We start from the raw sequence: 12,753 nt of genomic DNA, 5'->3' as shown, positions 1-12,753 counted from the left end.
TAATCAGCTAAAAACCTTTCCCGCAAATATCAACACATATCCGAGAAGTTCTGAAAATTCCTCTACCTCACACCTTCGAAAAACAACAATACTATACCTGGTAGATCATCCGAGCTATCTCCACCAGTACTGGGCAAATGTCACGACACTATTTGCCACCAAGCAAAGTATTGAAGCGTTTCGATGTCCACGCCTTGAGATACTAAGGAAGCTGAATGGTAACGATGCAAGGATAACTCCTTGGAGCTCAACTCCCCGGAAGAAATCAAGTGAGATAGGAGGCAACAAGCCAAAATTTCGTCACATCAAAATCATATAGATTCCAAAATTCCCGCATGATCCTAGAAAAATTAAGCGAGAAGAGGAGTAGAATTAAAATTCTTACGTCATGATTCCTCATGAGAGCATGGAAGAGGAGTAAAAAGAATCCTACACTCCAACATATAACTGGACTCAAAGTAGTTTTTCACTAGACTCGACTCGGTCAAGTTCGGTCAATCAAGGTGGCTCCTAGATCGGTACTGCTCTCATACAACCATTTAATGCCCAAGATGCGATCCTATCCTTATTTTGGTGCAAGGGCCTCGATAGACATAAAAGGCATCTTGTCGTTTCACAATAATGGATATTGTTACAAGTACATATACATAAGAGATGAGTATATGGAATTGGCTTATACTCGCCACAAGCTACATCATGAACATCTCAATACAACAATACATGCAACCATCATGTAGAAGAGCAGGATCCGACTACGAACGAAATCAAATGAATAAAATGACGTACATCTTGCTATCCAATGCTGCCAGCCTAGAACCCATCCTGGATCAAAGAAGAAGAACAAAACTCCAAATGGAACAATCATCACACTCACATCAAAGTATCGCTTTACCGGTTCCTGCAACTATTGTTGTAGTAATCTGTGAGTCATAGGGACTCAACAATCTCATTTGCACAGGTATCAAGATTAGAAAAGCTTAGTGGGTTTGGCATGGTTAAGTGGTGAAGCTGCAGCAAGCAACTAAGCATTTATTTGAGTGGCCAACTTACGAGTACAAGAATAAGAGGGGATGAGCTATGCATAACGGATGTGAACTAATAATGACCAAGAAATGAACCTCAATGCCTACTTACGTTAGACATAACCCCATCGTGTCCTCTCTCGGATACAGAGATCAAGAGAACAGATAGTCATGGTTACGCACATAGTTGGCAAGTTTAGTTAAGTTCACTTCAGGTTCGCTATGAGTGGGTGTTAAACAAAGTTTCCAAGTTGCCACATAACCGCGGGCATGGCTTTCAAAAAGATTTAACCCTACAGGGGTGCTCCAACTAGAAACATCGACCATGGAAAACTCGTGATCTCTCGGATTCCTGGTGGAAAACCTCAACCTCAAAATAGCCCAAAGTATCCTTGGAATTCCTTGCACAAGATGTTTGAGGAAGGTAAAACAAATCTACCAAGGTCGCCCAGCATGTCGACGGTCCCGATAGGAGCCATGTATCTCGTTATCAGGACATGACGGATAAACGAAGCGTACGATGTCCTGATAGAAATCTCCCGAGTTACCCTGGGTTGTTGGCCCCGCACGATGCTCTAGTTTATGGACCAGCACCATCAGCACTAGCGCCCTGTATTATGTTGAATTACTCCCCGGGTTCATGATGCCCTATGTTTTAATAACGGTGTTCAGTATTATTATGCTGGGAATATAGTACCAATGTTGGGCCTTGCGAGAAGAGTTTTATCCCAAAATGGAAGTCAGGGGGGTCTGCATAACAACCCCAAGCATTATAGGAGCACTCAAATATGGAACATAACACCAATACACAAGTTACTAGGGCGCCAAAGATGGAACAAAACACCGAGCTAGAAGGCTAAGCCTTCCACCTTTACCAAGTATATAGGTGCATTAAATTAATTAGAAATAATATGGTGATATAACAAGGAATCCATGTTGTCACATGAAAAGCATTTGCACCTGCAACTAGCAACCCTATAAGAAGGCTGGAAGAGTGGTAACATAGCTAAACAAGGTTTTGTTGGGATGTGGAGGTGTTACAGGCTTTTCATGGCAATGTTGGGTGGCTTGACCTAACAGGTGGTAGGAAGCGAGACATATCGATAGAAACGAGACAACTAGCATAGAAATGATAGTAATGGTATCTAGGGAAATGATCATCTTGCCTGAGATCCCGCTTGGAAAAAGAATGAATCCATGAAGTAGACGAACTAAAGTAATTGAACGAATCCTCACACTTCGACACGCTTGCGGAACTCTATCAAGAAGAAACAATCCAGAAACAAAAATCAACACACGATAAACACCACAACATTTGCATGACAAGATGCACAACATGTAGGATGCATGTCCGGTTGAATTATGTAAGGCATGACAATCACAACAATCAAATACTACACATTAAGTGAAGCTCAATATGCAACGAGTTACAAATTGACGAAACTACATGTTCAAATATTTAGTTCACTCTCGTTTAGGTACACAACAATGTTAAATGTTGTTAAACATGGCAAGAGGTGAAGCATAAACACCTACATCACCTAAGCATTTTAAATTAAGCCGGAAACAATATATAGCATTTCCGAAATGAACACATATGTTAATTTTGAAACTGGTCCGGATCTAAACTAAACACATTTTATACTTATTTAATAGCAAAATAAAGTGGACCACGTGATTCTACACGTCATTCTAGCCACGTGATTTTATACATATATAGATCATTTAAAATAGAGCTATGATCTAAAAGATATGACCATCGCAAGATAATATGCTATGAATGCAAAATCTATGCAAATGACATCCCGAGCATGTAAAATCTATGCAAATGACATCCACAAGCATGTAAATGATGGATGAGCATGTAAATGATGGATGCAACAATTTATTATGAAACTACATGAAATTCTAGGCCAGTTTAAATTAGCCCGAAACAATGAATAACAATTCCGAAAAGTCGCCGTATGCAAATTAAGATCTCGGTACTAATGTGCCTATACTACAGTTTTAGAGTTGTTAAACAGAAAGATAAATGCCATCATGTTATTCCACACATTTATCTAGCCAAGTTACATATGTGAATCATTTTAATCGGAACTACGGTTATTTAGTTATGGAATAAATTGTTATATCATGGTATCACGCAAAACAATGCAAACAACAAGTTTAAACATTTTTAACATTGGTGAAAGTGGGATATTATGAATCTACACAATATTCTGAACATTTCACATATCTATGGTTTTTTACATATGGTGCAGGTTAATTATTTATTGGAATACAAAATGATGCAATTTTCTGTAATTACTAAATGTCCTGGAAATTGACTGAATCTGATGCAATGGCCAAATAGAGGTCACTCGTGGTGACCTCACCTAGCTGGGCTTGACCCAGGTCGGTGGAGGCGCTGCGGGGCCGGCCAGGGGGGCGGCAGGGCTGCGCCGGCACTGGAGGAGGTCGGCCGGAGATGCGCCGGGCCCACACAAGGGACTGTGGTTGGCGCTGGGAGGCAGCCCAAGCAGGCGCTGGATCGTGCGTCCTTCTCTCAATCCCGATCGGCATTGACGGAGGAATGGGCGCCAGGCAGTGACGATAGTTGACGGCAGCGACTAGACTACGCGGGAGTAGCGGGACTCGCCGGGGAAAGGTACCAGCGGCGAGCACGAGCTGGTCGTATCTGAGGCCAGCATAGCGGCGAGCTCAATGGGTGACACCGAGAGAGCAAGCGAGCGAGCATGAGGAAGAGAAGGCAGAAACATGGAAGAAGAAGGGGGCACGGGGCGCAGGGGTCATGACCTCGTTGGCCTGCACGGCGGCGCGACGACTCCCACAAGCGGGCGATGCAAAGGCGAGGTCAGTGAGCTCGGGGTCTTGTAGGCGAGGCCACGTACGGCTTCGGAATGGGGCAAAGGAGGTAGCTCGAGGCGATCGGGGAAGAGGAGCTGCAGGGCTGTTCGTCGCAACGCGAACGATCGGGCGGCTCGAGGCTAACGCGAGGTCGGCCTGTTGGTGCGGTCTCCAGCAACGGCACGCTACTCATGGTTCCCCTAGATCGAGCTAAGGAGGGAGCTGGGGCTGCGGTTGGTTGGGGACGACGAAGGAACTCCTCTACTTCGAGCACGAGTGAGACTAGGAGGAGGCACTCGGGTGTTGGTTGAGTGGATGGGGAGTCATCTAGTTAGCTTGCTGCCAACATCGAGAGGGAGAAAGCGGCGGTTTTAGGGTTGGTGCGAAGGGGATCTCGAGGAAGGAGGAGGTTGGTCGGGCCGGCGGCTGCGAGGGGATTAGGTGGATGGGACATGTTAGGGCTAGGGTTGGACTACGACTAGGGGATATGTGGACCGTCTCATTTTAATCGGGTGGTCGAGGAAAAAATAGGTTAGGGAGTTCAATTGGAAAACCAACGATGGTTTGGGGTATTACGGCGTTGATCCGGACCCAATGGTCACGAGAGTATGTTTCGAGTTCCGGGAGGTTTTCGTGCTAGGTTGCGCATAGGTTGTATGCACTGTGTAGAGGGGCTAGGCATAGAATAGACGGGGAAATGGGAAGCCCGACAACAAGGTTTTAAATACCGAAAATGTCCGCAATTTGACCGGCTATAGTGTCGCTATAGGTTTAACTCTTCGGGTATCAAACAAACTTCGGATGCGACGAAATTTGGCAGACAACCTACCTATACTACATTAAGACCACACACCAATTTTCAACCCAATCTGAGAAAGTTGTATACACACTTTTATAAAAAAATAAATTAATGATGCTACCGGCGCGTGCGTGGATGGTTGGTCTCAAAACGGTCAACGACAAGAACGAGAGAACTGGCAACTAAAAATAGAGTGTTGATGCAATGCGGATGATGCGCATGAGGAGATGATGAATGAGAGAACTTAATAAATCACACAATGACAATGGATAAAAAGGAAATCTTCTGGAGCGTTGGTTCCAGGCTGTTACAGTGGCCGTGGAGGTCCTCCAAGTGTTAGAATTGCTAGTGTTGGTGTTCTTGTTTTGGTGGTAGTAAGAGATGAAGGATTGATTGAGGATGGCCCGTTGACGTTTTGCTGAATCCAGATGGTTGATACAATATAAACGGTAAATTTGGTTCTTTATTTTAAGAAAACTTGCATTTGTTATTATATCAATTGTTGTTATATCATAATTTGTTGATATATGTCACTAACAATATGTAATGTTTGTAGGCATGGCTTCATCCAATTCCATCTGAGGCAGCCGTGCGCTGACCGAGAGGACATGCCAAACAAGTGGAAGGAGGCAACCTCGGACAAGAGGAAGGACAGCGATTTGAAGACCCAACCATGTTGGTGTGGAGATGTTTGCAAGGTCAAGGTGTCCACTGACCGGATGAAGTCATGGACGGAAGGGAGGAGATATTTTGTGTGTACGAACTACACATGATCGTAGACGTCTGTCTAATGCATACGACCTCCCCCAATATGCTAAACACGTATGTTTTTATCACCAACTTCTATTCATATTACTAATGAGGAAGCATGCTTTGTATGCATTCACCCCTCCTCTTTGCAAGTATTTCACATGGATAGATCATGAACTACCAGAAGATGTTCAAAAGGCCAATATGAAGGTTGTCTTTGAAGGCAACAGCTGTCTGAAGAATCTTTGAAACGTGCTGAGTACGATGATCATTGTTATAAGGAGAAGAAGGAGATAAAGAAGCGTGAGGCATAGAGGGCACACAAATAGAACGAGGTTGGTGATGAGTAGAGGGCAATAAAGCTTGCAATATATCGTGAAGCTTACGAGGAGGATATGGCACATTACAATAAGGGAAAGGGTCCCATGTTTCCTTAGTGATCTTGCCATAGATCTACTTTATGTCAAACTATTATACACTAGATTGTATGTCCGACTATTTTATGATCTTGTTGTACTTCAATCTATTTTTTGCTCATGTTGAACTTAACTGTTGAGAGAGTCCAATGTTAAACTATTTATGACTACTATGACTATGTGGTTATTCATGATCTTGCAATGTTTATATTCAGTGTGAGAGTTTCTTGCAATATTCATGTATATATATCAACTGTCTAGTACCCTACGACCACTATCTATGGCGGTAGGCTTTCGCACCCTACCGCCACACAGGGTGGCGGTAGGACATGGCGTGCAGCAGCAACCGTTTGTATGGTCACCCGCGCCCGCGTAAGAACCTATCACCACTCTCTATGGCGGTAGGCTTTGGCAGCCTACCGCCACAGTGGGTGGTGGGAGGATATGGGCACAACAACATCCAACTGTCTTGCACGAGCACGAGCTGACGAGAGCCTACCACCATATGTAGTGGCGGTAGACTATGCAGGTCTACCTCCAAAGGGAGTGGCGGTAGGCTACGGAAATTCACTCATAACATCATAGAGAGTGGTTCAAAACATCATTTACACATTAAGGACTCAAAATGGAAATTACACATTAAATACTCCAAATAAAAATTACACATCAAGTAGTTCAATTGACAAGCATATCCGATAGTTCAAATGACATACAACAACCGATAGTTCAAATGACATACAACAACCGCTAGTTCAAATGACATACCCTAAACCACTAGTTCAAATGACACTCTAAAACTCATTATGTGTCCAATGCCGAAAGACCCCTAAAAAGTCTAACGCGTGCAATATCTTGATCACACTTTTGATTTGGCTCCATTCAAAAATTGTTAGATCCTTCCCAATGAATACAAATTTTTTCATCTTGCTTACCCAGGCCCAACGAGCAATGCAGATAGGTTAGATGACTTTCGTTGGTTGATTCCCCAACCAATGACATGACCAGGCCTTTGTAAGTCTAGCTGATGAAATTCATCGATGCTAATATAATTGCTATCTCCATTGTTAGTTTATGTCTACAGTTTTCTTCCTTCTTTTCCAATTCATAAAGTTTGCTCGCCCAATAAAATGGTGCACTAGTTCTGTGAAGAGATGGTAATACAAGTGTAGTATGGATTGTAGATATAGATTTTTGTAATTAGAAAATATAAAAATAGCAAGGTAGCAAGTGTAAAGCACCGAGCATAACATTGTATAAATGCTTGGTAATAAGGCCCAGGGTTCATACTTTCACTAGTGCAATCCCTCAACAATGCTAATATAATAGAATCATATGATCATCCCTCAACGTGCAACAAAGAACCACTCCAAAGTTCCTATCTAGTGGAGACCAATAAGATGAAATTGGTGTAGGTAGTAGAACCACCTCAAAGTTATTATTTCAGATCAATCTTTTGAGCTATTCCTGTAAGTGTCACAAACAACCCTAGAGTCCGTACTAGAATAACACCCATGATGCATATCAATCAACCCTAATGTCACCTGGTTACTCCAATGTCACCTCAAGGATCCATGGGTAAATTATGCGACATGCATACAACAATTTCATATCTATCATATCCAATCCAATCCAACACAAAGAACTTCAACGAGCACCCCAAGATATCTATCGGAGAACATAGTATGAAAATGTGCAATCAACCCCTATGCATAGATCTCCAAGGTCACCAGAATCCTCAAGTTGATGCCATAACATATATCAAGTGAATCACTTGAATACCCCAATGCACTACTGGTATCCGCATGCAATACATACATCAAGTGTTCTCAAACCAAAATATTCAATCCAACATAACGAGATCTTAAAAGGGAAAGATCCAATTCATCACAACAAGGTAGCAAGGGAATAACATCATATGATCCAACTAGATTAACAAGGCCCGTGATATATCAAGATCGTGCCATCTCAAGAACATGAGGAGAGAGAGACTGAACACATAGCTATTGGTCCATACCGTCAGCCCCGAGTGTGAACTACTCCCTCCTCGTTATGGCCTCTACCGGGATGATGAAGCTGGCCATCGGAGCTGATTTCCCCTCTGTGGCAGGGTACTGGAAAGCCTGCAGATGGGTTTTTCATCGATACAGAGTGTTTCGCCGGTGGAGCGGAAATTCTCAATTTATTTATGGGATTTCTGGTATATATAGGATTTTTCAGCGTTGGAATCTAGCCAAACGGAGCCACGTGGGCCCTAGAAGGCATCACAGTGCGGCCTAGGGGGTGCCCTATTGGCTTGTGGCCCATAAGTGGCTCCCCTCCGGTGTTTATTTTCTCCAATATTGCCTATTTCCTCCAGAAAAAATTATAAAAAAATTCGGCGATTTCGAGAACTTTCATTTTGTGTAAAAAAACAACACCATGGTAATTCTGCTGAAAACAATGCCAGTCAGGTTAGTTCTAAATAAATCATATAAAGTGCGTCAAAACCATATAAAAGTATTATAAACATAAGCAATCATAGCATGAATACTTCATAAATTATCGATAGGTTTGAGACATATCAGCATCCCCATGCTTAATTCCTACTCGTCCTCGAGTAGGTAAATGATATAAGAAATAATTTATGAAGTGTGAATGCTAGCATAGTATATAAGTTTGATCAATAATAATTACAATCACTTTTTCTAGCATCATAACCAATAACTTTTTCATAAAAATCATCATGGTTGAGTAGCAATCAATTCACATGTCATGGTTCAATCAATGCATTCTCTTGAAACTCAACATCATATATTCTTAGTCATAAAACAATTTCAGTGCATCATCAAGTGTAAGTAAGATCTCCACATACTCAATTATCATATAGTCTTCCATGATTGCTAATACTGAAAGCATATTTTTAGAACAAATAACATCCATCGAACATAGAGAAAGATAAGGGCTTACTATTTCACCTCCCAACATATTTATCATAAATATAATTTTCAACAATAATGAATCATGATCAGATCTATGTGAGTGGACATATATGTTTGAATCTTTCCTGTAACAGCCCAGAACCTACGCACTAGAAGATTCCCCTTTCATTCCATTGTCGATGTGTGATTTATTTTCTTGTCGCATTCATCATCGCATCATTCTCATCATCTGCATAGCATCATCACTCCATTGTCGTCATTTTTCAAAACTTGCATCCGTTGTTAGTTGTCGGTTCTCTCCGTTTTGTCGTTGAGCGTTTTAAGACCAACCACACACGCACGCGCCCGCGACATCATTTTTTTTAAAGTGTGTATAAAACTTTCTCAGATTGGGTTGAAAGTTGGTGTGCGGTCTTATTCTAGTGTAGGTGGGCTGCATGTCAAATTTCATCGCAATCGGAGTCCGTTTGATACCCGAACGGTCGACCGTAGCGGCACCGTCATCGATTTATTTATCAAATGTTTTTTGGTTTTAAAAAAAACATGTCATGGGCCGCATTTCCCTCTCTTCTCCCTCCAAACCCACTGCACACATAACCATAGCCCACCTATCCAATCCCTACAACCGGAGCCGTCCGATAGCGATCGCACGACTCAAAATGCTGCAAAAGGCCCCTAACCTAGCCCCTTCCCTATTTGAACAACCCCCGTGCCTAATTAGGAAAATCCTAGCCATTTCCTTGTTTTTCGCACCACCCCACTCAGCCGACGCCACCCACAACTCTCCTCTCCATCGTGGCCCGCCCGAACCCGGGGCCAGCCCGTCGAGCCCATCCGGATCCGCCGCCACAACCGAGCTCCCTGAGCCCCGCGCTGCCCGGGAGCGCCCCTAGCTCCTCCTCGCTCGCTCCACCACAGTGCTCCACCCCGCCGGTGCTCTCCCGTTGTGCACCCCCATGTTGCCACCATCGACCACATCTGCCTACTGCCCGCCCCCAGCACTGCTGTCGGACTCCCTGCCCAGATCTGACGGGATCTTGGCCGGCCTCGCCGCAACCGCCGCCTAACACCGGAGCTCGCCCCGCCGAGAGCCGTTCTCCGCCAGATCCGGCCGGCCTCCACCATCCATGACCCTTCTCGGCCGGATCCCGTGCCTACGCGTTGCCACCGCCTCTTCATCGGCGCCATGGTGTCGTGCTCGTGCGAGGGCACGAGGGCGACGATTGCCTGCCTCGCCCATCATTGACTAGCTCGCTAGCTTCAACGCCTTCGCTTGGGCCAACCAAAGCAGACCCTGCTCACCACCGCTTCCGGCCCAGAGTCGGCTTACCCGACCCACTCAGTCGAGCCGCTCGCCTCCTCGCGACCCATGTTGACCACCCAGCCACCTCGTCTTTTATTATGATGCACTCAATTCTATTTCTGGCACTATTGCACTTTCGGCCCATGCATGGTTTATTTTCGCGTCTACGATTTTAGCTAGTTTCCATGACATGCATAAATTACAGATTATTGCATTATTTTAAAATGCTCATAATTATTTAACCACGCGTCAGATTTGAAACCTTCACACATGAAATCTGCTTAGAATTTTGTGTAGTTTCACGATAACTAACTTGCACACATGTTTAGAATGTTTAACTTGTTGTTTCATTTATTTTGTGTTAATTGCCATGTTAGAGCGGTTTAATTCGTAACCAATTAACCGCAGCTCCGATTAAAATGTTCCACATATGTAACTTGGCTAGATAAATGTGTAAAATAACATGGTATCTTTTATTTTCCTGTTTAACAACTCTAAAATTGTGTTCAGGAAGATTTGTAAGAAATTCTAAATTACATATGGGTACTTTTCGGAATTTTTATTCATTCTTCCGGCCTCATTTAAACTTGCTTAGTATTTTAAGTAGTTTCATAATATCTTGTTGCATCAATGATTAACATGTTGTGGCTGTCATTTGCATGCATTTTGCATACATGTCATATCATCTTGTGTTGCTCGTATCTTTTAAACCGTAGCTCCATTTTAAATGATCTATATAGGTAAATCGACTAGAATGACATGTAGAAACACATGGTCCACTTTATTTTTTTGTTTAAAGAATATGAAACATGTTAGCTCAGATCTGGACCAATTTCAAAATTAACATAAGTGGTCACTTCGGAAATGCTATATATTGTTTTCGACCTCATTTAATATGACTAGATAGGTAGTTTATTTATGCTTCACCTTTTACCATGTTTAACGACATTTAATATTATCGTGTACCTAACGGGAGTAAACTAAATAATTCAAATATGGAGTTTCTTCAATATGCAACGAGTTGCATATTGAGCTTCATTTAATGTGTAGTATTAGTTGTTGTGTTTGCCATGCCTTGCATGATTGAAATGGAGATGCATCATATTTGATTGTGCATCTTGCCATGCATATGTTGTGGTGTTTATCGTGTGTTGATTATTTATTCTGGATTTTTCTTCTCGATAGAATTCCGAACCGCTTCAGAGTGTGAGGATCCGTTCGTCTATGCTGGTTCGTCTGCTTCAAGGATTTGATCTTCTTCCAAGCGGGATCACAGGCAAGATGATCATTTCCCTAGATACCATTACTATCATTGCCATGCTAGTTGTCTCATTTCTTTTGCTACGTCTCGCTGCCTAACACTTAAGTGTCAACCTCCCAACAATGCCATGAAGACCTCTAACATTTCCACAACCCAGAAAACCACTGTTTGGGTACGTTACCACTCGCTCAGCCTTATTATAGCGTTGCTAGTTGCAGGTGTAGTTGCTTCCATGTGAAAACATGGGTTGCTTCTTATATCACCATATTATTGCTATTTAATTTAATGCACCTATATATGTGGTAAAAGGCCGAAGGCTTGGCCTTCTCGCTGGGTGTTTTTTTTCGCTTTTGTCGCCTTAGTTTCGGCTACTGCCGTTAAGTTCCATATTGAGTTCTCCTAACATGCTTGGGGTTGTTATGGGACCCCCTTGAGTTTCGTTTTGGGATAAAACTCATCTGGCAAGGCCCAAGATTGGTACTATATTTGCCCAACATAATAATACTAAAAAATATAGGGTGTCATGAACCCGGGAGTAATTCAACATAATACAGGGGGGCTAGTGCTAATGGTGTTGGTCCTAAACACAGCCACTTGCGGGGCCACCCGGGGCAACTTGGGGATTTTTATGAGGCCACCGTACGTTGTGCTCATCCGGTGTTCCCTGAGAACGAGATACGCGACTCTTATGAGGACTATCGTCACAACGGGCGGCCTGCTGCATTTGTTTTACCCTTCTCAAATGTCTTGTGCGAGGGATTATGAGGATACTTTGGGGTATCTCGAGGTTGAGGTTTTGCACCAGGAATTCGAGGAGATCACAAGTTTTTCATAGTCGAGGTTTCTGACACAGCTTGTGGTAGTTTGTGATGGACTAGTTGGAGCACCCGTGTCAGGTCAAATCTTTCTGAGAGTCATTCCCGCGGTTATGTGGCAACTTGTAAATATTGTTTAACATCGGGTTCTAGATAACTTTAAGTAAACTTAATTAAAATATGCCAACTGTGTGTGTAACTATGATTGTCTCTTATTGTGAGTTCTCCATGTGGAAGAGGACACGATTGGGTTATGTTTGACGTAAGTAGGTGTTCAGGATCACTTCATGATCATTATTAGTTCTCCTCTGTTTATGTGTAGATCACCCCCATCTTATTCTTGTACTCGCAAGTTAGCCACTCAAATAAATGCTTAGTTGATTGTTGCAGCCTCAGCACTTAACCATACCTCACCCATTAAGCTTTGCTAGTCTTGATACCTTTAGAAATGAGATTGCTCAGTCCGTGTGGCTCATAGATTAATACAACAATCGTTGCAGGTATAGGTAAAGCGGCGCTTTGATGTGAGCATGATGATTGTGCTATTTTGAGTTCTTCTTCTTCTTCATCATCGATCTAGGATGGGTTCCACACCACCAGCCTGTGATAGCAAGGATGGATG

Source organism: Hordeum vulgare, chromosome 2H, assembly GCF_904849725.1.
Source record: "Hordeum vulgare subsp. vulgare chromosome 2H, MorexV3_pseudomolecules_assembly, whole genome shotgun sequence".
NCBI classification, from domain to species: domain Eukaryota; kingdom Viridiplantae; phylum Streptophyta; class Magnoliopsida; order Poales; family Poaceae; genus Hordeum; species Hordeum vulgare.
The sequence above is the reverse complement of the archived record's forward strand: the minus strand, read 5'-3'. Positions refer to the sequence as shown.